Source organism: Ochotona princeps, chromosome 13 (assembly GCF_030435755.1).
Source record: "Ochotona princeps isolate mOchPri1 chromosome 13, mOchPri1.hap1, whole genome shotgun sequence".
In the NCBI taxonomy this organism is placed as follows: domain Eukaryota; kingdom Metazoa; phylum Chordata; class Mammalia; order Lagomorpha; family Ochotonidae; genus Ochotona; species Ochotona princeps.
In genome coordinates, this window is record NC_080844.1 from 2342072 (window position 1) to 2348071 (window position 6000).

Consider the following 6000-nt stretch of genomic DNA (forward strand, 5'->3'; position numbering starts at 1 on the left):
CACAAAGAACTGCATTTTGTTTTTTTTAATAGCTGAGTAGTATTCCATGGAGTAGATGAACCATAGCTTTCTTATCCAATCCTCTGTTGATGGGCATTTTGGTTGTTTCCATGTTTTTGCAATTACTGATTGTTTGACTCCCTGTTTATGGCCTGGGAAATCAGGTGAGGATGGCCCAAGTGCTTGGCTCCATACACCCACATGAGAGACTTCGAAGAAGCTCCTGGCTTTGAATTGACTCAGCTCTGCCCACTGTGGACATTTGAGGAGTGTATCATCAGATGGAACACTTATTTGTTTGTCCTTCTCTCTATAAAATATGCCTTTCAAGGAAAAAGAAAAATGCATTTTACAAAATCGGTCACTGAAGCCTATTTTTAAACATGTCGTTAGCACCTTTGTGTCTGCAGCTAGAGCGAGTTGTCCTATGCAGAGCCTATGAAACTGTCACATAATGCAAAATAATTAATAAAAATAAAATAACAAATAATGTTTTCAGTTGTCTTACATCCTTTTGTATTTTTATATTGATTTAATTAGTTGTTGCAATGTCAGATTCACAGAAAGGAAAACAGAGAGGAAGATCTTCCATTTGCTGGTTTACTCCTCAAGAGGTCACAACAGCTGGAGCTGAGTGAATCTGAAGCCAGATGCCACGAGCTTCTTCTGGGTCTTCCATGTGAGTCCAAAGTCTCAAGGTTTTGGGCCATCATTGACTGCAGGGATACAGCAGGGAGCCGGATGGGAGGTTGGGCAGCTGCAACTCAAACTGGTACCCAATGGGATCCCAGTCACTGCAAGGTGAAGATTTAGCCACTAGGTTATCATGCCATTTAACATCCCTGTAAATATTTACTACTGTAGTATTTATTAATATTTGTAGTTAAAATCCTCTCCTACATACTGTAACAAGGATAGGATGAATCAGCGTGAAGCAGGAGAACACACACCACTAGATAGAAGAAAGACACAGAGACAAGATGAAGATCATACAAGTGGTGGCTGGTGTGGGCAAAGATTTCCTCTCTTTAAAGGGGAGAGGAAACCTGTTGAACTATTCCTTGCAGTTTTTTTTAATATATATCTTTTAAAATTTTTATTGTAAAATCAGATATATAGAGAGGAGGAGAGACAGAGCAGAAGATCTTCCATCTGATGACTCACTCACCAAGCAGCCACAATGACCAGAGCTGAGCAATTCGAAGCCAGGAGTCAGGCACTTCTTCCAGGTCTGCCACGTGGGTGCAGGGTCCCAAAACTTTAGGCAGTCCTCAACAGCTTTCCAGGACCACAAGCAGGGAGCTGGTTGGGAAGCAAGGCAGCCGGGATTAGAGCCACTACCCATATGGAATCCCACAGCATTCACAGAGCAATGGGCCGCTAGCCCATCATTACAGACCCTAAAATAAATCTTAAAACAAAACAAAACAAAACAAAACAAAAACACCTGAATGAGCAGTATGGAGAAGTAAGTTTGGAGGCAGACATCAGTGAAACACCTGTGGAAAATACCTCCATAGAAATACGCAAGGAAACCAGCTTTTAAAACAGATTAAGGGCCCAGTGCGGAGGCATAGCATCTAAAATCCTCACTTTGAACGTGCTGGGATACCATATAGGCACCAGTTGTTTTTTTTTCCTAAAAGATTAATTCTTTTTTTTGATTAGGATTTTCTTATAATTTATTCATTAATTACATTGCATTATGTGACACAGTTTCATTGGTACTGGGATTCTCCCCACTCCTCCCTAAACCTTCCCCCCATGGTGGATTCCTCCACCTTGTTGCACAAACACAGTTCAAGTTCAGCTGAAATTCCCTCATTGCAAGCATATACCAAACAGAGACTCCTGCATCTTATTGTCCAGTCAAGTTCAATGCCTTCTTAGGAAGACCCTCTGGTTTGAAGGCAGAGCCTGAATAGTATCATCCCGATCAATTAAAACCTCCAAAATACCAACAGCAAAAATTTACATCATTATGTAATTAATTAACATAGTATTCAGTAAACAAATATGTTAAAGATAAATGCGAGTTCTTAACCACATTCTGTGACCACCTCATTGACATTTCAATTTTAGTTTAGACACAACTTATAACATAACGTGTTTTATATAACATAATATCATATTAAATTAAGGCAAACATGTGGCATCCAACCTTTTGGGATTGGCTCATTTCCCTTAGCATTATGGTTTCCAGTTTGGCCCATTTGGCCACAAAAAACTGCATTCTGCTTTTATTTAATAGCTGAGTAGTATTCCATGGAGTAGATGAGCCATAGCTTTCTCATCCAATCCTCTGCTGATGGGCATTTTGATTGCTTCCATGTTTTTGCAATTACTGATTGTGTTGCTATGAACATAGGGGTGCATGCTGGTTTCTCATGAAACAGGTGTTTTGGATATATTCCTAGTAGTGCTATTGCTGGATCATACGGTATGTTGATTTTCAGTTGTTTGAATGCTCTCCATACTGATTTCCATAGAGGCTATATCAACCTGCAGCCCTACCAGCAGTGGAGTAGGATTCCCTTTTCCCCACAACCTCGCCAACAAGTGTTGTTGGTGCTTTTTTTCATGTGGGCCAATCTTACTGGCGTCAGGTGGTACCTCATTGATGTTTTAATTTGGATTTCCCTTATTGCCAGGGAACTTGAGCACTGTTTCATATGTTTATTTGCCATTTGGGTTTGTTCTTCTGTGAAATGTCTACCCATTTCCTGTGCCCATTTCTTGAGTGGTTTTTTGTTTTGGCATTTGATTGTTTTGGAGTTCTTTATATATTCTGGAGATTAGCCCTCTATAACCTATGTAGTGCGAAAAGATCTTCTCCCATTCTGTGGGTTGCTTTTTTACTTTGTTGATTGTTTCTCTAGCTGTACAGAAGCTTCTTAGTTTGATGAGGTCCCATTTGTTTATTCTGGTTTTGATTGCTATTGCTTTTGATGTCCTTTATAGGAAGTGAGGACCTACCCCTAGATCTTGCAGAGTATTTCCAACATTTTCTTCCAAAAGTTTGAAGGTTTCTGGATGTAGGTTTAGATCTTTTATCCATTTAGATTTGATCTTAGTGTATGGTGAGAGATGTGGGTCTATCTTTTTGTTTCTGCAGGCTATTAACCAGTTGTCCCAACAGCATTTATTGAACAGACCTTCCCATTTGCCTGGATTGTCGTTTGTCTTTTTGTCAAAGATTATTTGGCTGTATCTGTGTGGGTTTCCTTCTGGTGTTTCTATTCTGCTCCCTTGATCTTCCTCTCTATCTTTGTGCCAGTACCATGCTGTTTTGATAACCACTGCCCTATAGTATGTCCAGAGGTCTGGAACTGTGATTCCCCTTGCTAACTTCCTGTTCTTCAAGATGGTTCTAGCTATTCATGGTATTTTGTGTTTCCAGATGAACCTTTGAATCATTGTTTCCACTTCCATGAAGAATGTTTTGGGCAATTTGATTGGGATTGTGTTGAATGTATGTATTGCTTTTGGCAATATAGTCATTTCAATGATATTGATTTTACCTATCCAGGAGCATGGGATGTTACTCCATCTTTCGAGGTCTTGTTCTATTTCTTTTTTAAGTAGTTTGTAGTTTTCTTCAAATAGATCTCCTACATTTCTGGTTAAATTTATTCCCAGATACTTCATACTTTTCTCTGTTATTTTGAATGGTATTTTGCTGGTTAGATCTTTTTCCATCTTGGCGCTGTTTGCATACACTATGGCTGTTGATTTTTGTTCATTAATTTTGTACCCTGCCACTCTACCAAACTCTCGTATAAGCTCTAGGAGTCTCTGTATTGAGTCTCTTGGCTCTTCTATGTAAAGAATCATGTCGTCCGTGTATAGTGAGAGCTTGACTTCTTCGTTTCCCATTTGGATTCCTTTGATTTCTTTGTCTTGTCTTATAGCCTCATCGAGTACCTCTAGGACTATGTTGAATAGCAGTGGAGAAAGTGGACATCCCTGTCTTCTCCAGATCTCAGTGGGAAGGGTTCCAGTGTTTCTCCATTCAGTATGATGCTGGCATTGGGTTTTTCATGTATTGCTTTGATTATGTTGTGGATTTTTCCATCTATGCCAACCTTGGTTAGGGTTTCTAGCAGGAATTGGTGTTGGATTTTGTCGAAAGCTTTTTCTGCATCTATTGATACTATCATGTGATTCTTGTTTTTCAATTTGGTGTATCACATTCATGGATTTCCTTATGTTGAACCATCCCTGCATTCCAGGAATGATTTGTTGGATGATTTTTTGAATTCTATTGGCTAGGATTTTGTTGAGAATTTTAGCATCACTGTTCGTCAGAGTGATAGGTCTGTAGTTTTCCTTCTCTGTTGGTTCTCTGTTGGGTTTTTGGGATTAAGGTAATGTTTGGTTTCTTAGAATGAGTTTGGAAGCGTTGCTTCCTTTTCTGTTGTTTGAAGAGTTTGTAGAGGATTGGGGTTAGTTCTGTTCGGAATGTTTTGTAGCATTCTGTAGTGAAGCCGTCTGGGCCTGGGCTTTTCTTTGTTGGGAGATCTTTAATCACTGATTCTATCTCTCCTTAAGTCCGTAAGTAATTGCTTCACGTAGTTAGGTGCGTTGGAATTTGGTGCATATATGTTCACTATGGTAATTTCTTCCTGATGGATCAATCCCTTCACCAATATATAATTTTTTCCCTGTCCTTTTTGATGTGTAACAGATTGAAGTCTATATCATCTGAAATTAGGACAGCTACCCCAGCCTTTTTTTTCTCGTCCATTGGCATGAAATATCTTTTTCCATCCCTTCACTTTCAGTTTCTTAGAGTCTGTCCTGGTTAGATGTGTCTTTTGTAGGCAACAGATAGTTGAGTCCTGTTTGATGTTGCATTCCGTTAATCTCTGTCTTTTGATTGGTGAGTTTAGGCCATTTGTGTTAAGATTAAAATTGAAAGGTTGCAATTTTGCCCTACCATACGTATGTGTTTTTGTGGGTTTTGATATGTGTGTAATTGCCCCTCCTCATGTGGACTTTGGTGAGGAGACCTTCCTATTTGCCATGTTTGCTTACAATTCGTCTCCTTTTTTTCTGGATTTAGTGCATTTCTGAGGAGATTTTGTAGAGCTGGTTTTGTGCTGGCATATTCTTCTAATTTCTCTTTGCTATGGTAGTATCTGATTTCATTCTCAAATATGAATGAGATCTTTGCTGGGTACATTATTCTTGGTTGACAGTTGTTTTGATTCAGAATTTGGAAGATCTTTGTCCATTCTCTTCTTGCCTGAAAGGTCTCTTCAGAGAAGTCAGCAGTGATTCTGCTTGGTTTTCCCCTGTGTGTGATCTTTTCTCTGCTTCGCACTTGTCTCAGGATTCTTTCTGAGTCTTCGTTTGAGTGCAACTTGCTCAGCATATGTCTGGGTGAAGATTTCTTTGGCTCGTATCTGCTGGGAGTCCTCTGACCTTCCTGGATTTTGGATTGGTTCATGTTTGAAGTGTTCTGGAAGTTTTCCTGTATAATTTCGTTGAGCACCATTTACATTCCTGACTCTCTTTCCGCTCCTTCAGGAAGGTCAATAATTCTAATATTTAATTTTCTGAGGTTGTCTTTCATTTCTTGCATGGTCTTATTGGCTTTGTTCAGACTTGTCTCCAGCTGTTTAATGAGCTGGGTATCTTCATTTTGTGTGTCTTCCATTTCAGAGATCCTCTCTTCTGCTGTATTTGTTCTGTTGGTTAGACTCTCAATTTTGTGCTCTAGGTCAAGGATTTTGCTTTTCATTTGTTATATTTCTGTGACTATGTGGTTCTTGAATTCCTTGAAGTCTTCCCAATTCTTCTCATTGTCTCTGACATATTTTAACATTATTTCTTTTTAATTCCTTCTCCAGTAGAGCTTCCATGTCTTCATCTTGCATCTCTGAAATAGATATTGGCTTTTGGTCCTTTTTTGGTGGGGTGCTGGCTCTCTCATCTGGATCATTATTTTTTTTTTTTTTTTGGTATTTCTTCCCATTGTGTTAGTGTTTCTTTTTG